General features: G+C 35.3%; 1 long non-coding RNA gene and 1 pseudogene across 1 annotated transcript; both read right to left on the reverse strand.

The window, feature by feature from the left end:
• Nucleotides 1–2,164: 2,164 nt before the first annotated feature.
• Nucleotides 2,165–5,518, reverse strand: LOC147941852 (uncharacterized; annotated as a pseudogene).
• A 14,533-nt stretch (nt 5,519–20,051) lies between these two features.
• LOC147941853 (uncharacterized) lies at nt 20,052–20,741 on the reverse strand. The gene is made up of 2 exons (XR_015561563.1): nt 20,666–20,741; nt 20,052–20,314 (listed from the first exon to the last, which is right to left on the reverse strand). It is a non-coding gene; the product is annotated as an uncharacterized LOC147941853 (long non-coding RNA).
• Nucleotides 20,742–21,623: the final 882 nt, after the last annotated feature.

Consider the following 21,623-nt stretch of genomic DNA (forward strand, 5'->3'; position numbering starts at 1 on the left):
AAAAAATATATCTTTTTAATATATAGAAGTTACTTTGTTTTATCTACACGGGAATCTATTAGAGTTGGAATCGGAAAAGTCTCTTGAAGCCCAAAAGGTCTCGGAAGCAATTCATAAACAGATGAGGTAGTTTGAGACTTCTATAGTTCTGTTTTCAAAGCCTTCCTCTCTCACACAAGTCACAAGCATCTGCAGAAAATTGACGCTGCTGTGGATTGAAATAGATGCAATAAACCCATCACCATGCATAGAGTTGGATAAGAATCGTCAACTCAATATAAGAGAACACAAATGTGTATGACCTTTTTAGAGGTGCAAGTAACTTAATTTCTAGTGCAAACAACTTAATTTTTATGATTTTCTTGTCAGCCTCTGTAATTATTGGAGAAGGTACATGGTCTTTGTGAAATTCACCCGTAGTTCTCTTTTTACTCGTCAGATTATCAACAACATAATTTTATGGAATTTATCAACTTGGAGTTCTTGGAAATTCTTGCTTTTCATGGTTCGTCTATTTGCATTAGTTCTTCATTAAAAGAGTGCCACAAGATCTTTTAAAATCATCTCTTACTTCAAATCCTACAAGACAAAGAGATTTATAGAAACCCGAAATCGAAACGTGCAAGTCTCAATTCTTAAACGATACTACAACATTGAAAAGGCTGATCGATCTTAAAGAGAAACCTTTTAAAATATAGTCTTTTACTCTAGGAAAAAGCTGGTATACATATAATATCACAAATATATTGCTAAACTAGGGTTTGCTCTGAATATTGTGTTCTGTTATTGACTTTGACGAAGAGATTACATATATATATATATGAGAACACGAGAAGGAAAATATATTATCATAAAGAAAGTAAATCTTCTGTTCTTCTATCTCTTCATATCTTCTAGAACCTTGTCTTAGGCCTTAAGTCCATCACGTTAATTCACCATCCATTACTCCCCCTCAAGATGGAAAGTGGAGATCTCGAACACCCATCTTGCCAAGTAGATACTGAGATTGAACACGGCCAAGAGCCTTCGTAAGAAAATCAGCCAACTGCTCGGTAGTACGAATATGACGAGTCGACACGATGCCTTCCTTGATCCCGTCTCTAATAAAATGACAATCTTTTTCGATATGTTTCGTACGTTCGTGAAACACAGGATCTGCAGCAATGTAAAGAGAAGCCTTATTATCACAATGAAGAGTGACTGGTTCGGGGTGAGGAACCTGAAAGAGTAAGATCAACTCCTTTAACCACTTGATCTCTTGATAAGCGAAAGCCATAGCTCTGTATTCAGCTTCGGCGGAAGAGAGGGAGACTGTTTTCTGCTTCTTTATTTTCCAACAAATAGGAGATTTCCCAAGCAAAACAACATACGCGGATAAAGAACGACGAGTCTTTGGACAAGTGTTGTAATCAGAGTCACAATATGCATCAAGGTGAAGATCGGAATTATTGATTAGTAAAATACCTTGGCCACAAGTCCCTTTTAAGTATTTGACGACGCGAACAGCGGCTTCCCAATGACAGAGTCGTGGTTTCGAAAGAAATTGTGCCAAAAGATGGATCACATAGCTAAGATCGGGACGTGTAAGGCCCAGATAAACCAACCGACCGACGAGTCGACGATATTGAGATGGATTCGAGCAAAATTCTTCTTCATCTTTAGCGAGATTATGATTTTGTTCAAGAGGACTATCAATGGGTTTAGCTCCGATCAGACCACATTCAGCAATAATATCCAACGTGTATTTGCGTTGAGAAATATATATTCCTTGTTTCCCTCTTGAGACTTCAATCCCGAGAAAGAATTTTAGAGGGCCCAAATCTTTCATATGAAAACATTCACTCATATATCTCTTAAACTTTGTTGTTAACTCAGAGTCATTACCTCCCACGATGAAGTCGTCCACATAGATCAAAACATATAGACAGGAACCATCGTTCGAGTATGTGAAGAGAGAAGAATCTATGTAATTGGTTTTAAATCCAAAGCCGATAAGTGCATTAGAAAGTTTGGAGAACCAACACCTTGGAGCTTGTTTAAGACCATATAGAGACTTCCTAAGACGACACACCTTGGAAGGATCATCAGTTGCAAATCCAGGAGGGAGTTTCATGTATATTTCTTCCTCCAAATCACCATGCAAGAAAGCATTGTGAACATCCATCTAAAATAATTCCCATCCACGAACAGCAACAATTTTCAACAAAATACGAATCGTTGTCATCTTAACAACTGGTGCAAATGTTTCATTATAGTCAGTTCCTTCCTTTTGTCGATTTCCAAGAGCAACCAACCGAGCTTTGACCCGTTCTATCGATCCATCAGACTTATAGTTTATACGAAAAAACCATTTACAGCTTATCGCATGCTTTCCTTTGGGTAATGTTGTAGTGTCCCATGTTCTGTTCTCCTCAAGTGCTCCAACCTCTTTAGTCACAGCATGATTCCATCGTGGATCACGCATCGCTTCGTTAAAGGAAACAGGTTCGGTGTTGGCACCAATGGAGGCCAAAAACAGCTGTTGCGGAGGAGAGAAACAATCAAGGGATACATAATCAGAGAGAGGGTAGAGACACTTACTTGAGGACAATTGGAGATCGAGAGATGAGGCATGAGGGGGTTTATCAAGTTGCGTTCCAGAATAAGTACATATGGCTCAAGAAGCACGGACCTCATCTTTTTTCTTTTGCCAACTCCAAGTTCTTCATTCACATTCTCTGTATTTGTATCTGTAGCAGTAGGTTGTGTGAGTTGTTTGGTCGAGTGTAAGTCGGGATCTTTGGGCTGAACAGATACTGGGCATGGCAACGGATCGATCGGTCTTGTATCTGGATCGAGCGGTTGAACAGTAGTTGGGGTTTGACAATCTTCCGAGGATTGCACATGATCGTTCGGTCTTGTGTCCAAATTGATCGGTCTAACGGTTTGGGAAGTTGATTAGTGAGCGGGTTTGGAACTGTCGATCTGATGTTAGGAGTGAGTGGTTCAAAGTCAGAATCGAGTAATCTATCCTTATAGGGATTTGTAAACTCCCCCTGTCGACCATAGATCACATCATCTGCATCTTCTACTTCTAGATTACTTCCAGAGTAAGGAAAGACGTCTTCATTGAAAATGACGTCACGAGAAATAAACATTTTGCGAGTTCGCAAATCCATCACTTGCCATCCTTTCTTTCCAAATGGGTAGCCGAGAAAGATACAACGAGCACTACGATCTTCGAATTTGTCGTTCGAACGTCTCACCAATTTTGCATAACAAAGACATCCAAATGTCTTGATTTCATCATATGAAGGAGATTTTTGAAACAAGACTTCATATGGTATCTTGCCTTGAAGTAGAACCGATGGTGTTCGATTTATCAAATGAGTGGCAGTTTTAATGCTTTCACCCCAAAACCGAATTGGTAGTTGTGCCTGAAACAACAAACCACGAGCTACATTCAAGATAGGACCATGTTTCCGTTCGACTCTACCATTTTGTTTTGGTGTACCCACACACGAAGTGTGATGAATGATACCATTTTCTGCAAAATATGAGCGCATGCATGTGAATTCTGTGCCGTTATCCGTTCTAATAATCTTGACTTTCTTGTTAAATTGTCGAGACACCCACGCAAGAAAATTTGTTAGCACCATTGAAACTGATGATTTCTCAAGAAGGAGGTGTGTCCAAACAGCTCGTGAGTAATCATCAACGATGGTGAGAAAATATACTGCTCCACAAGTAGTCTTAGCTCTATAAAGTCCCCAAACGTCACAATGAATCAAAGTAAATAAATCATCTGCATTATTAAAACTTTCAGAAAACGGAACACGAGTTTGTTTTGCCCTGAAGCAGATATCACAATATTCCTCCAAAGCACTAGTACTACTATTGAAAACACCAACATCTGAAAGAAAGATAATACTCTTGGCGAAGGATGACCCATTCTCCTATGCCATAATTCACGATTATCAGCTTTGCTAACCCGGTTTAGTTGAGGTACGACCGCGCCCGCAAGATGATAAACCCCGTCACGTTCAGTTTCCGCTCCAATCAAATTCCTCGAAGCTTGGTCCTGTAATACACAAAACTGTTTAGTGAATATGACAGCACTTGCAATATCACGTAAAAGTTGTGCAACAGATATAAGTGTAATAGTCAATTCCGGAGCATAGAACACATGACGAAGTATCAATTTTCCTCCAAGAAAAAGTGTGCCATATCGTGTTGCCCAAGTAACCTTGTCATTTGGAAATTTTATAGGACATGGATCAATCTTATGTATTTATGTCAAGAGATTTATGTCACCAGTCATATGGTGAGAAGCTCCTGAATCAATGATTAAGTCAAACCGACTATGAGTTCCATTTAAAATCAGTTTTTCACTCTTACCAGAGTATCCGTCTTTGTCCGAACCGTGAGATTTTTTGTTCTTCTCAAGGAACTCAGCGAGAGAGCTCCATTGGCTATCTGTAAGGAGTGGGATTCCGGCTGTAGGTGTTGTTGTACTACTTGTTGTTGTTGTTGCAGCTATAGCTCCATAACCTCGTGAGGATGTCGTTGAGACACCACGACCACGACCTCTTCCTCGGTAATTGCCACGACCGCGACCAGCGTTTCCTCTTCCTCCGGTCGTAGTAGACGGTTCGTTCCACCATTCAGGGTAGCCCACAATCTTGTAACATTGGTTCTTCTCATGTCCTGTTCTTCCACAGTGAGAGCATGTCGGGCTTTGTTGTTTTGAAGCACCCGCAGCTGATGCTGAAAACCCAACTACTCCCCCTTTCTCTTGTGGTTCTCGAGTCGCATTAATATGTCTTTCTTCTTGAACCATTTGTGAATAGACACTGTCAAGATTCAGTTATTCAAGTCGAGCAATCAAATTTGATCTGGTTGTTCCAAATCGTTGATTATCAAGTCCCATTAAGAATTGATGAATGCGGAAACCATCTTGTTTCTTCTTGTACTTTACCATGGAAACACAGCTTGGACTTCCACAACAACATGTGAATCCCTTATCGATGTCTGCAATATCATCCCAAAGAATTTTTAATCGCCCATAGTATTCTTCCACCGTTTGCCCGTCTTGTTTACAATTAGTGAGATCGACATGAAGTTGATGTTCTCGCGTTCCGTCACGAACAGAGAACTGTGTTTTTATGCTTACCCACATCTCGGAGACATCGTCTAGGAGAGAGATTGATGATCGTAGCTTTGGCTCCACACTGCTGTAGATCCATCCTATGATGATTGAATTCACCATATCCCATCGCTCAGCATCTTCTCCATCACCGGTTGGGTGTTTGTGGGTTCCTTGAAGAAATCCTACCTTGCGCTTGGTTCACAAGGCATTCAACATGAGTTTGGACCATCTTTCGTAGTTGCTACCATTCAAGAGAATTGGTGTCAGCACTTGTCCAGGATGATCGTTTGCATTGAGATGATACGGAGACATCAAAGCTCCTTCTTCGGATGCGTTTCCAACAATAAGCTTGCCGGATCCTTTGTTATCTTGGTCATCACTTCCAGTCATGCTTGAGTCACTATCTGGTGTAGTATTTGTGTGTTAATATTCAAAGCAACTTCACATGCCAAAAGGAAGCTCTGATACCATGCTAAACTAGGGTTTGCTCTGAATATTGTGTTCTCTTATTGACTTTGATGAAGAGATTACATATATATATATGAGAACACGAGAAGGAAAATATATTATCATAAAGAAAGTAAATCTTCTATTCTTATATCTCTTTATATCTTCTAGAACTTTGTCTTAGGCTTTAATAAGCCCATCACGTTAATTCACCATCCATTATATATTTTTCTCCCGACAACAAATTTTTAGTGTCAATAAGAAGTTATATAAATATAAACAATAGTGGTCTGCACGCCAAATTAGTGAAAAATATTAAGCTTAGAAAATATATTATATGGTCATGATGCCTCTAAAATAGAACCCAACAAAAAATCTGCAAGCGTACAAGAATTAAAAATGACAAAACAAGTCAAATAACAATACAATATAATTAATCAAAAGTTCGCTGAAATCCATATTCCAAAACTTGTATACAACGTATGTAATACCAAATCAAGAAAATAAATGATATAGCTGAATAGTGAACAAACGTTTTGGGCATCAAAGTTTGGTCTTTAAAGAAGCTGTCCTGGAAAATTTGCCCATCAATCCTCAATCCAGGCCAGATCTAAACCAATGAACGTCAAAAAAAAATCTAAGAATGCAAAGAGTACAACAAGCTGTGGCTTGGGTTTGAGCATTGTGTGAAGATCATAAGAAAACTTGAGTGTTCAGGCCAAGTCGAGAGCAAGTTTAGACAAAACTTTCTGACTTGTTTTAGTCTAAGAGCGGCAGCTGATCAAGAGATGCATGTGGTCAAGACATTTATTTATGCTTGCAAGGCAAATTCTATATCGTCCATGCAAGCATGAATAAATGTGTTGACAACATGTATCTCCGATCATCAACCTTTGCTTTCTAGGCTAAACTAAGTCAGCAATTTAAATCTTAAATTGCTCTTAACATGGCCCCTACACGCAAGTTGTCTAATGATCTTTATGCAATGCTAAAACCCAAGCCCAATACTTGTTGTATTCTCAAATATATTTTGATGGTCATTGGTTTTCTGTGATCTATAAATGTAAGAGTGACATGCAAAATTCTTCCGCACATCTCCTTATCTTTTATATGTATGACATCATAATCGGTTTTGAAGCTGACACCCTTTTGCCTAATTTCTCCCGTTGCTTTCAGTTTCTAATGAGAAATTGTTGCAATGTGTGAGAAACTAAGGAATGATATAAATGGTAAACATGTTTTTACCTGAAGCTTGAACTGGACATACAAGAGATCCAAGAGGTATATAAGCAACACGGATTAGGCTTCTTTAATTTCATCGTCTTTTATTTCGTTTTTTCTTCTCATCAACACATCCAATACCATCAACTTCCAGGGTTTCTACCGAGATAGTCGTCTTTGGGGACGTTGTCGAGAAGGAATCGAAGGCGAAAGTGTTTGCCACTGCGTTGGAGATTCAGATCTGGGAAGCCTGCTATGCTTAATTAAACGCATGACAAAAAAACAGAATTGAGTTTGCTCACTAAATCCATTAAAAAAAATATTTAGGTTTCACAAGATCTTTTGCTAAGATCATGATGCCTCAAAAATGTAATCAGAAGTTCATTGCAAATCATTACCGAAAATTTGTGAACAACATAATGCATGTCAAATCCAGAAAACTACAATAAAGTCGTGATATATATATAGTTCAAGTGACAATTATTACGCTAAAGTTCGTTAACAAACTGAACTTTATATTGACAATGAAAATCCCTTGTAAAACAAAGTAGGATCCCTACCAAAAGAAACAATTTAAAAAAAAAAAAAAAAAAACATATTCAGGTAGCAAACAAAATTTTATTGCTAGATCTTAAGATTTCTAGATCTAGATGCGTCTAAAATGAAATCTAAAAAAACATCTACAAACAAAAGAATCGAACTGGATCTCAAAACAAAAATAAAACCCATTGGAAACTTACAGCACACATCCCAAACGACCAATCAAACAAAAACTTACTCTCCACCATTTTAAAAATACTTTATGCCATCAATCAAAGCATGAATGATCTCTTATCTTCAATCAAAAGATAGAATTTATACAACCTTGATACCATAGAGTGATGAATATGTGGACATGGTCTGTACATACAGATGACTTTTTATGGTATAATATTATAATGTTTTCATATATTCAAAATTAATTCATGTATTCAGTCAACCTTTCCACAATTTCAAATAAATTGCCATATACCAAAAAAAAAAAAAAAGAAAAAACTTAGTTTGATTTCATGAATGTAAAAAATAAATTTTACCTCTAGGAGCTCCAAACGGTTTACCGAAGACAAGAAGACACAATACTTTGTCCAGAGCTCTATATAATGACCTATAAGGCTATAATAGCAGCATTACTCCAAAACTGTATGAGCTTTAAGAGGTGAAAACCAACTTAGTTCATATCAATATTCTTCTCAACCTTTATAATTCTAGGAGGGAGGTACATGGCTCTCTAATCAACAAAAAATTATAGACAAGAAATAGTCACATAACCTTCACCATATAGGCATTTTTACTGGGATCAAAATATAACAAATATATTAACAAAATAGTTTGAACACATATTAGTACCATTTATACATCTTATAAAAAAGCTTCATGAACTTAAACTCTTACTTTATCAATAAATTCAACAAACTAGTCGTCAAAAGTTTTTTTTAACCAAATCATCGTAAACAAATCTTATTCTCTAAAACAATTTCTCTAATGTCCAATTTTTCTAATCTAATGTGTAAAATGTTGGAATGGTTTTCTCCGTCTCGCTGTCGAGGCTGTGTCGGTCAATACATATGGATGCATGATCATCTTCACGTCTTTTCTGGTTTTCTTCAGTTTTTGTTCAGAAACTCCAGTTTTGTATCGAACCTTCCATTTACATAAAATAACTCAATTAACAACTAAAAGTTTTCTTAAATTGCACATTGAAAAATATAGTTAAAATTTGTTAAGATTGTGCATATCCTATTTCTTCCCAAAATTCGTTCGAACATCAAGAACTCCCTTGACAGGTAATTATTTCGCTCCAACAAGGTCACTCGATCGCTTTATACTTCTCCATAACTAATACTTTTCTTCTTCTAACTTCTTATCGATTCTTGCATATTTCTTCATGGGAACATTCCCGCAGATCTTCTTATATCTCTTACTTTAAATCCTACAAGACAAAGGGATAGATCGAAACCCAAAACTGAACCACTACAAGTTCCAGTTCTTAAAGGATGCTGATCAAAGAGCAACTTTTTCAAATATTGCCTTTAACTCTTGAGAAATGCTTACACATCATTTATATATATCTTGCTCTACCGGCAACAAATTTCAATGTAGATAACAAGTTAAATCAATATAAACAATAGTGGTTTATTCGCCAAATTTAGTGAAAATATTACGCTTGGAAAGTAGAGTCTATGATCATGATGCATCTTACATAGAACCTAACAAATATCAAACACAAGAGTTTAAAAATGACAAAACAAGTGAAATGACAATCAGTTTACGTGCCAAAATAAGTTGGAAACACAAACCCAAGTTATCATCTTTGCATGGATTTGGTATTCCTTCTGAACTATCTCAAAGCTAATCAGAACCACACATCTTGAATACTGAATGATTTTGGAGAAAAAAACGAACCAAAGGTCGTCGATAGACATGTTTACGGCACTTTTCCATTATTACATTTGCATTTTGTCTACCTGTTATCGGCCCTTACTTTAAAGTTTGCAGCTGTTTAAGATTTACTTCTGAAAAAAATAAAAGTTGGACATAAAAGAAACTGTCCTGGAGAATTTGCACATGGGCCATGACTCCTCCATTCAGGCCAAATCCAAATCAATGAACGTCAAAATAAATCTGAGAATGCAAAGACTACAGCAAGCTGTGGTTTTTTGGGTTTGAGCATTGTGTCAAGATCATCATACAATTTGATGGTTCAGGTCATGTTAAGAGTGATTTCAGACAGAAGTTTCTGACTTTTGGATTAGCCTAAGTGCAGCGGGTTAGGAGATACATGTCGGGAAGACATTGGTTCATGCTTTCAAGTAAAATTCTATAGCTTTGGCTGACGAGCTGGTTAACACATTTGTGATATGCATTCAGTCAACGAGCTGGTCAGCTAGAGCAACTGAATCGTCCTTGTAAGCATGAAATTCGTCTTGACAACATTTATCTTTTCAGCCGTTGCTCATTAGACTTAACTAATTCAGCAACTTATGTCTTAAATTACCCTTAACATGGCCCCTACACTCAAGCTGTCTAGTGATCTTTACGCAATGCTAAAACCCGAGACCCAAACTTGTCATATAATTTGTGTTCTCAGATATATTTTCAAAGTCGTTTTGTCTGATCTGAATTGAAGAGTGACATGCAAATTCTTCGGCACAGCTCCTTTTAATACCAACAATTTTTTTTTTCGAGAAAAAGTGTTTCTCTTCATCTGTTTGATATCATAATCGGTTTGAAGCTGACCCTCTGGCCAAATTAAAGTGCTACTTTCAGTTTCTAATGAAAATTGTTGCAATGTGTGGACAACTTAATTAGGAATGCAATAAATGGAAAATAATTTGTGCGAAGAATGTTTGTACCTGAAGTTTGGAACTAGACAACTAGTGACTGTTTTTATTTGGTTGTCTCTTTTCATCAACGCTCATTAATCATTATCCTGCTAATTCCAAATGACGTTCTTGTAGATCCTGCATGAAGTAAAAAGGCTCACAACAAACCAGTGAGATCATAAGTCAACTACTCGCAAAAGTGGTTACTACTCTACCCCTAAAAAAAAACATTATGCTTTCCACGTTGTTAACGATTTTCAAAACCATATTTCACACGAAAGAAAAAATCGCTTCAATTGAAACAGTAAGGAACTTCAAAAGAAGTTAAATAGGTATACAACTTACAATCTTAAACCGTCCAAGTGCCTGGCCACGCAGGTGGTGGTGCGGTCAGGCACTATATTCCACTATTGTCCCTCAACGTCGTCAGAAAGCAATGTGGTCATATACTCCACCGTCGGGATGGGTATGGACTCGAATCTGAGATCGGTAGTGGCCGCGAGATACCTGTCTTTGGGGATGTCATCGAGAAGGTGTAAGTGCATATGACTGCGATTATCTGCATGACAACAATCTATTCAGAATAGATTGTTTGCGCACAGAATCATTTTTAAACAGATTTAGGTTTCACAAGATCTTTTGCTAGACTTTAAGATCATGATGCCTCTCAATGTAATCTAACAAATATCTCAGACAAAAATCAGAATTGAGTTTGCTCGCTAAATCCAGTTACTATAGATTTATGTTTCACAATATCTTTTGCTACAATCATGATGCCTCAAAAATGATCTAACAAATATCTGAAAACAAGTGAAATCTCATTACGATATAATCAGAAGTTCATTGCAAATCTAAACAAAAAAATTTGTGATCCAATGGATCTGTCATGCAATGATACTGCATGTCAAATCCAGAAAACTACAACGAAGACATGATATAGTTCAAGTGACAGTTTTCGCATGAACATCCGTTGGAAAACAAAGCAGGATTCTACGAAATGAAACAATTTTTGAAAACATATTCAGGTTTCTACCAAAAAATTTTTGTTAGATCTTAAGATCTCTGGATCTAGATGCCTCTAAACTGAAATCTAAAACCATCTACAAAGAAAAGTATCGAATTGGTTTCAAAACAAAAATAAAACCCACTAGAAAGAAACTCACACTACACATCCCAAACCACCAATCAAACAAAACGTACTCTCCCCTATTTAAAAAAAAAAACTTTAAACCATCAATCAAAGCATGAATGATCACTTATCTTCAGTAAAAAGATAGAATTTATACAACCTTGATACCATAGAGTGATGAATATGTGGCCATGGTCTGTACATACAGATGACTTTTTATGGTATAATATTATAATTTTTTTATATATATTCAAATATTCATATATTCAGTCAACCTTGCCTCAATTTCATATTATATATTGCCATATACAGAAAAAAATCTTATTTTGTTTTCATGAATCTAATAATACTTTGAATCAAAACTTTTTTTGAGAAAAAAAATTGTTTCTTATCTACACATTAAGCAAAGTTCTATCTACACGGCCTCTTAAAACCCAAACGGTAAACATGAGACTCTTTGCAAAGCCTCCCACTCCCAGAAGCATCAGCAGAAAATTGATTGATATAGATGCAATAAACCATCATCATGTAAAGAGTTGGCTAAGATTTATATCCTAAATGTAGGAAATGCGGCAAACACAATACTTGTGTCTCTAGGAGCTCCAAACGGTTTACCGAAGACAAGAAGACATAATACTTGTGTCCAGAGCTCTATATAAAGACTTATAATAGCAGCATTGCTCTAAAACTGTACGAGCATTAAGAGGTGAAAACCAACTTAGTTCATCTATATGATTTTTCTTCTCAACCTCTATAATTCTTGGAGGAGCTACATGGCCTATGTGGAACTCATCCTTGGCTCTCTGATCAACAAGAAATAGTCACATAACCTTCCCCATATAGGCAAGGTATCAGTGACAGATTTTTACCGGGATCAAAATATAACAAACATATTAACACATATTAGTATCATTTATACATCTTATAAAAAAGCTTCATGAACTTCTTACTTTTTAAAGAAAACCAACAAACTAGTCATCAAAAGGTTTTCTTACCAAATCATTGTAAACAAATCTTATTCTAAAACATTTTCTCTAATGTCCAATTTTTCTAATCTAATGTGTAAAATGTTGGAATGGTCACTGTCGAGGCTGTGTCGGTCTATACATATGGATGCATGATCATCTTCACGTCTTTTTCTGGTTTTCTTCAGTTTTTGTTCAGAAACTCCAGTTTTGTATCGAACCTTTCATTTAGATAAAATGACTCAATATATAACAACTAAAAGTTTTCTTTGATAAATTACACATTGAAAAATATTGTTAAAAATAGCTAAGATTGTGCATATCCTTTTTCTACCCAAAATCCGTTTGAAACTCCCTTGACAGGTAATTATTTCGCTCCAACAAGATCACTCACTTGATACTCCTCCATAACTATCACTTTTGTTCTTCTAGCTTCTTCTCGGTTCTTGCATATTTCTTCATCCGAACATTCCCACAGATCTTCTTAGATCTCTTGCTTTAAATCCAACAAGACAAAGAGATTGATCGAAACCCAAAATTGAATTACTACAAGTTCCAGTTCTAAAAGGATGTTGATCAAAGAGCAAAATTTTCAAAGATTATTTTCAAAAAAAAATAATAATAATAATAATAATCTTTGGTTTCCACGCCAAATTTTCAAAAAAAAAAAAATTCAAAGATTATTGCCCTACTCTTAAGAAACGCTGGTACACGTAACACGTACATCATTTCCAGCAACAAAATTTAATGTAGATCAAGTTAAATCAATATAAACAATAGTGGTTTCCACGCCAAATTTAGTGAAAATATGAAGCGTGGAAAGTATATTATATGATCATGATGCATCTAACATATAGAGAACCTAACAAACATTTGCAAACACGAGGTTTTAAAAATGACAAACGAGTGAAATAACGATACAATATAATCAAACGTTCGCAGAAATCTATATTCGAAAACTTGTATCTTTATGCCTTTCAAATGCAATCTGATATTTATTTCCAAACACAGTTTTATAGAGGAAAGTTTATTAAGTTTTGGAAAGGCTTAACCATCAATAAAGCATGACTTTGGTGAGAAAATAACCCCTAGCTACTTCCAAGTTTGCAACTGTTTTAAGATTTAAAAGAAGCTGTCCTTGACAATCGTATCTGCCCATCTACATCTCTCAATTCAGGCCAGATCAAACCGATGACCATAATAATTAATAAACCTGAGAATGCAAAGAGTACGTACAGAAAGCTGTGGTTTTGGGTTTGAGCATTGTGTGAAGATCATTAGACAATTGAGTGTTCAGGTCATGTCGAGAGAAAGTTCAGAAATAAATTTCTGACTTTGTTTAGCCTTAGAACGACAGCTGATCAGGAGATACTTGTGGTGGTGACATTCATTCTTACTTTTAAAGAAGATTCCATATCTTCCATGAAAGCAAGAATGAATGTCTTGACAACATTTATCGTCTCAACCTTTGCTCGTTAAGCTAAACAAAGTCAGTAACTTAAGTTTGCAACTTTTTAAGAGTTAAAAGAAGCTGTCCTTGACAATCTGCCCATCAATCTCTCTATTCAAGCCAGATCAAATCGATGACCTTCAAAATAAACCTGAGAATGCAAAGAGTACGTACAGCAAGCTGTGGTTTTGGGTTTGAGCATTGTGTGAAGATCAAAAGACAATTTGAGTGTTCAGGTCACGTCGAGAGCAAGCTCAGAAATAAATTTTTGACTTGGTTAAGCCTAAGAGGGCCAGCTTATCCGGAGATGCATGTCGTCAAGACATTCATTCATGCTTTCAAGGAAAATTCTATATCGTCCATGCAAGCATAAATAAATGTCTTGCAAACATTTATCTCCTCAACAACCTGTCCTTTCTAGGCTAAACTAAGTCAGAAACTTAAGTCTTAAATTGCTCTTAACATGGCCCCTACATGCAAGTTGTCTAATGATGTTTCTGCAATGCTAAAACCCAAGCCCAATACTTGTTGTATTCTTTGTATTCTCAAATATATTTTGATGGTCATTGGTTTGCTGCGATCTATAAATTTAAGAGTGACAAGCAAATTCTTCCGCACAGCTTCTTATCTTCATATGTTTGACATCATAATAGGTTCCGAAGCTGACACCATTTTGCCTTTCTTTCGTTGCTTTCAGTTTCTAATGAAAAATTGTTGCAATGTGTTAAAAACTAAGGAATTGTTGCAATGTGTGAGAAACTATAAGGAGTTATAAAGGGGAAACATGTTTTAACCTGAAGCTTGAACTGGACATACTAGTGATCAACACTCAGTCCACTACCATCAACGTCCGGGGTTTCTACCAGCGACGGCGAGGTACTCGTCTTTGGGGACGTTGTCAAGAAGGAATCCAAGGCGAAAGTGCTTCCCACTGCGTTAGAGATTTCAGATCCGGGAAGCCTGTTGTGCTTAAACGCATGACAAAAATCAGAATTGAGTTTGCTCACTAAATCCAGTTACTATAGATTTAGGTTTCACAAGATCTATTGCTACAATCATGATGCCATGATGCCTCAAAAATGTAATCTAACAAAAATATCTGAAAACAAGTGAAATCTCATTACGATATAATCAGAAGTTCATTGCAAATCTAAACAAAAAAAATTGTGAACCAATGGATCTGTCATGCAATGATACTGCATGTCAAATCCAGAAAACTACAACGAAGACATGATATAGTTCAAGCGACAGTTTTCGCATGAACATCCGTTGGAAAACAAAGCAGGATTCTACGAAATGAAACAATTTTTGAAAACATATTCAGGTTTCTACCAAAATTTTGTTGTTAGATCTTAAGATCTCTGGATCTAGATGCCTCTAAACTGAAATCTAAAACCATCTACAAAGAAAAGTATCGAATTGGTTTCAAAACAAAAATAAAACCCACTAGAAAGAAACTCACACTACACATCCCAAACCACCAATCAAACAAAACGTACTCTCCCCTATTTAAAAAAAAAAACTTTAAACCATCAATCAAAGCATGAATGATCACTTATCTTCAGTAAAAAGATAGAATTTATACAACCTTGATACCATAGAGTGATGAATATGTGGCCATGGTCTGTACATACAGATGACTTTTTATGGTATAATATTATAATGTTTTTATATATATTCAAATATTCATATATTCAGTCAACCTTGCCTCAATTTCATATTATAGATTGCCATATACAGAAAAAAATCTTATTTTGTTTTCATGAATCTAATAATACTTTGAATCAAAACTTTTTTTGAGAAAAAAAAAATTGTTTCTTTATCTACACAATAAGCAAAGTTCTATCTACACGGCCTCTTAAAACCCAAACGGTAAACAACCGTTTGATACTGTTTGCAAAGCCTTCCTCTCCCACAAGCATCTGCAGAAAACTGATTGATATAAATGCAATAAACCATCATCATGTAAAGAGTTGGCTAAAATTTATATCTTTTTTGTAAGAAACTCGGCAAACACAAAAAAAAAAATTCGAAGACTAGAAGACACAATACTTGTGTCCAGAGCTCTATATAATGACCTATAATAGCAGCATTACTCTAAAACTGTACGAGCATTAGTTCATATAATTTTTCTTCTCAACCTCTATAATTCTAGGAGCAGGGTACATGGCCTATGTGGAGCTCATTGTTGGTTCTCTGATGAACAAAAAATGATAGACAAGAAATAGTCACATAACCTTCCCCATATAGGCAAGGTAGCAGTGGCAGATTTTTACCGAGATCAAAATATAACAAAACTATTATAAAAATGGTATGAACGTACATTGTTACAACTTATCGAACCTTCAAGTCTTTTCTGGTTTTCTTCAGTTTTGTTCAGAAACTCCAGTTTTGTATCGAACCTTCCATTTACATAAAATGACTCAATATACAACTAAAAGTTTTCTTTGATAACTAACACATTGAAAAAATAGTTAAAATTTGCTAAGATTTTGCATATCCTATTTCTTCCCAAAATCCGTTCGAACATCAAGAACATCAAATCTAGGTCACTCGCTTCATACTTCTCCATAACTATCACTTTTGTTTTTCTAGGTTCTTGTCGATTTTTGCATATTTCTTCATCGGAACATTCCCAGAGATCTTCTTAGATCGCTTACTTTAAATCCAACAAGACAAAGAGATTGATCGAAACCCAAAATTGAATTACTACAAGTTCCAGTTCTTAAAGGATGCTGATCAAAGAGCAAAATTTACAAATATTGCCTTTTACTCTTGAGAAATGCTGGTACACATCATTTAAATAAATATATATATATATATATATATATATATCTTTCTCTTCCGGCAACAAATTTAATTGTAGATAAGTCAATCAATATAAACAATAGTTATTTCCACGCCAAATTTCGTGAAAATATTAACCGTAGAAAGTATATTCTATGATCATGATGCATCTAACATAGAACCTAACAAATATCTGCAAACACAAAAGTTTAAAAATGTCAAAACAAGTGAAATGACGACACAATATAATCAAACGTTCGCAGAAATCCATATTCGAAAACTTGTATAAAAAAAATGTATGCCAAACAAAGAAAACTGCAAGAAAAAAGATGATAGTGATCAATAAATGGTTCGCACATCAACGTTTGTTAAAAGACGTTAAAATTAATAGCGAGTTTACCCGGTAAAATTCTTAAAAAGATTCAGTATGAATATCAAGTATATAACGATTTGTTGCTAGATATGTATTTTTATGCCTCTAAAATGTAATCTGATATTTATTTCCAAACACAAAGAGTTTTATAGAGGAATGTTTATAAAGTTTTGGAAAGGCTTAACCATCAATCAAGCATGACTTTAGTGAGAAAATAACCCCTAGCTACTTCCAAGTTTGCAACTGTTTAAGATTTAAAAGAAGCTGTCCTTGACAATCTGCCCATCTACATCTCTCAATTCAGGCCAGATCAAACCGATGACCATAATAATAAACCTGAGCATGCAAAGACTACGTACAGAAAGCTGTGGTTTTGGGTCTGAGCATTGTGTGAAGATCATTAGACAATTGACTGTTCAGGTCATGTCAAGAGAAAGTTCGCTCGTAAATTTCTGACTTTGTTTAGCCTTAGAACGACAGCTGATCAGGAGATACATGTGGTGGTGACATTTATTGTTACTTTCAAAGAAAATTCTATATCTTCCATGAAAGCAAGAATGAATGTCTTGACAACATTTATCTTCTCAACCTTTGCTCATTAAGCTAAACAAACTCAGTAACTTAAGTGACTATGTCTTAAATTGCTGTTAAAATGTCCCTTATACTCAAGATGATCAATGATCTTAGCTTTACTCAATGCTAAAACCCTCGGAACCCAAAACCTTTTCTTTCTCATAAGATGCCAGCGAAGCCTTAAAAGCAATATCCGCTGATCCCTGATTGGCATCGTTTACGATTGAGAGCCCCCAAGTTGGAAATATGTACGTCACCATTCACCAAACACCCTCGAAACAAAACCCAAGTTGGGAATATGTGCTTTATCTACAAAGTCTTCGACATGTTTTTTTTTAAATGCTTTATCGACATGTATTCGCATAGTTAACAAGTAAATAATATATGATTATGCTGATAGCATTAGTGAAGCATAACTTCATAAAAAAATTGGAACAAAATAACTTCATCATTTAATTAGAAAGTAAAAATAGGGAAAATCACAACAAAAAGGACCTTTTAAGTGGTACTAACATCTACTTAAAACCTAAAACATGTGTTACACTCTAGTTGTTAATTACCACATCTCTTGTGTTTTCTTTTTGTGTCAGATGTTTGAAAAGAAAATATCGAGAAAAAAATGAATAAAGACACTAATTAATAGTCTGCAATCGTCTATTTTTATGATATTTCTATTTTTAGGATGGCGATTAATTTTGTTGATATTATATGTCCCTAACATATAATTAAGAAGGAGAATAACTTCAAATCCTCACTGTCTTGCCCCGTTGCAATGGGGTCGAAAGGTAAGGATGCGTTATGTGTCCTGAGTTATGATCAGGTTCTAGCCAATTGTCGTGGAAAAATCCGATCGTGATGACTGTTCTTTTTTTTTTTTTTGGGCCTGTCATGACTGTTCTTCTTAGCCATGTTACATGGCATTGGAGGAATCCAAATAGAACTTGCCTAATGTGCTTAATTAGATAATGCAAATTTCAGCCTTGATCAAACTCAAAACATGTCTAGAGATCGGTCTGAAAGACTACACAAATTTTGCATAAAATTATACGAAGCGGTAAGTAGTTTGCATAAGCTAAATTATATTTGACGTTTAAATGATTTGCTTAGATTTCAAGGATAAATTTTGACCCAATAGATGTACTGCTTAAGATTTACATTTACTTACGTAGAATTTTTTCGTTCCTTTGAGAAATAAATATAACAAATACGTAAGTGAAATGCAAAACACTGTATAAGAAGACTGAAAAAAATTTCATTGCCTGTGTTTTGATGGTTTAATTGGTGAATGTGCTTTTCTTGTCTATAATATGCTGAACTGTTGAAAGTTCAAATTTTCTTTGATTTGTTAAGTTATATATTATATAAATCGAAGTCCAAAAAATCTTAGATAATAAACACAAGGGAGCTTTACTAGAGTAGGTCATAAATTGTGGTTTATTACTAGAATGGAGGGTAAGGAGATTTTGTTCTAAATGGCAAAATCGCCCTTGGAAAAATGTGTTAGGAAAAAAAGAATTACTAAACATGTCATCATAATTTAAAGCCACTTAGGAAAGAGAGTATTAAAAAGGAGCTGTGTTTGGAGGGAAAGTGTCCCGCCAATCCATAAGTCTACCATTGTAGTGACGGTAGAGTTAGATGAGTTTGATAGAGTTAGTGAATAGATTTATGAAATTTCTGAGAGTTATGCGATAGATTGAAGTATAGTGGCGGTAGAGATATAGTTAAATGATAGAGTCAAAAATCCAGTAGATTTAAGCGATAGAGATATAAATAGTTATGGTAGAGTTAGTAAAACCCGTAGAGTTAAACGGTAGAGTAAGTCGCAGCCGTAGACTTAAATTTAGTGGTGGTAGAGTAAGTAAAAAAAAAGATTCTTAGAGTTATGGGTGAAATAGAGATAGTCGATAAACTTAATTGTAGCGGTGGTAGAGTAAGAAGGTATAATTGAATTATATGGCAGACTAATAAATAGTGACAATAGAGTTAGTATTTCTGATAGAGTTACTGCTAACAATAGAGTTTTTAAATTATGTTACGATAGAGTTACTGCTTACTAAAATAGCATAAGATTCGTAGACTTATTGTTTCGTGTGGTGGTAGAGTTATTGATTAAACGTAGATTTAGGTCATCGTTTTACAAGTATTTTGTAGGTTAAATGAAGTAATCTAAATGGTGAAAAGACAAAAATACCCTTAACGAAAAGTTAAGGGAATTTGTACTAAGTATAAATTGAGAAATAATGTGAACCTTGAAGTTTTTGAGTGGATTTCCCGATAGACTAAATAGAATTAGAGTTTTATCTAGGATTCTATGTAGAGATTTAATTGCAAACAAACCAATGCAACTAATGGCTTGCAAATCGAAGTTAATCTCCATGTGCAAAGACTCCTTATAATTTGGCATATAAGAAAGTTAGCTCATACTTATCTTCGTGATTTGTATGGTTCGTATGCACATGTTCTAATGGAGTTTGAGGCAGTTGACTTGTCGGTTTATAAAAGCGATCAAGACAATTGGATCTATGCACAATAACAATAATGGTGGTATGAAGCTACTCAAAAAATCGATGAAGAGCAAAATGATAATTTTATAAATTTCAAAACAAGACAATATAGCAACGAAGGATGTTCTAATTTGTATTTATCCAACGATTCAAATAGAGGTATAGAACAGGACTATATAACTCACTAGAGCTAACATAACATGTTATTGTTGTTATTTCACCCTAATTATCCCAATCCACCTACACAAAATATTAAAGTACAAAAAATATTCTTGCTGGTACTGCAACTCGGGGATATCTTCCACTCTCATCTTCTTCTTTTGGTGGTGGGGACATCTTTGAAGCCTTAATGTGAGATTCAGAGTGGCGAGACTGCATGAGATAACAAAAGGAGTAAATAAAGATAAGAACCCAACCCAACATAAAATCATGAAACCAACAAACTGTTGAGACAAACAACAACTATGACAGGAACTACTGACAAAGGAGACAACTAGACAAAAGGGTCAAGACAACAAATCTACTGCAGATGAGATCTAATCAGGAAGAAGATAGCTAAAGTAATCTAAGAGAAACTAGAAAACCAATAAAGCTCATGAAGCAAAAGGAAGTCATCTTAACTTAAGTAAAAAAACAACTCTTGACAACCAACTAACAAGCAAAGAATCAATGCGTTACAAAGCTATAACAAAGACTTAAACATTGGTAACGAGAAAAACTCACCAGTCACCAGGGTCACACTGATAGTAAAACTGTTGAACAGTACTAGGTTTAGCCACTTTGTTTCTTAAACCTTTTTTGATAAGATCACATTATACACATTACACCACATATATATACTCTACTTAGTTTTAACCTAAGGCTTATAAACCATTAAACCCATTAATAGAAATGGGCCTAATAAGTTTACTGATCCAAAAGTCTTTTAAACAAACCATGAGTCTCTCTCTCTCCCTCACGCTTCTTCTTCTCTTCTTCACTTCTTCTCTTCTTCACCTTCATGACTCTCTCTTCTCAATCTTCAGCTCTTGTTTGCCAATTTGGTGATTAATCGAAGATCTGATTTCCAACACTCCCTCTCAAATCTTTCGATTAATTCCCAAATATGGAACTAGAGTTTTGTTCTCCATCTCCTTTTGATTTCTTCTCTTGATTTCCTCTTCCATTTGAGGAGCCCTTTTCACGATTTCTGCATAACTTACGGGTAAGTTTTCTTTCTCCCTCATCATCTTAATCTTCTTCATTTGTTCCTCAGTTTCTATCAAATTCACCAATTTCCCTGGTTGAGTGATGTTCTCGATTTTTCTCTGTTTTTCCCTGATTTCGGTTGATTGATTCCCCTTTCTTTCGTGTAGGTTTGCTTCCTCTACATGAACTTGTGTGAAATCTTCGTTCTTTGGTTTCTGCCTATTAGGATTTTGAATCACTCCAAGCTTTCTTCTGAGTTCTTCAAAACCCTTTGTACCCAATGGTTTTGTAAGTATATCTGCAATTTGTTCATCACCGCTGCAGTATCTCAGATTGATGACTCCTTCTTTTTCTGCTTCTCGAACCACATGATATCTTATCTGAATGTGTTTTGTTCTCTTGTGTTGAACAGGATTTCTTCCAATTGCAATTGCTGAGGTGTTGTCACAATAGATTGGAACTGCCTTGCTAGTGTTGATCCTCAATTGTCCTA

The sequence above is a fragment of the Camelina sativa genome, chromosome 7 (genome assembly GCF_030686135.1).
Source record: "Camelina sativa cultivar CO46 ecotype springtype chromosome 7, ASM3068613v1".
Taxonomy (NCBI): Eukaryota; Viridiplantae; Streptophyta; class Magnoliopsida; order Brassicales; family Brassicaceae; genus Camelina; species Camelina sativa.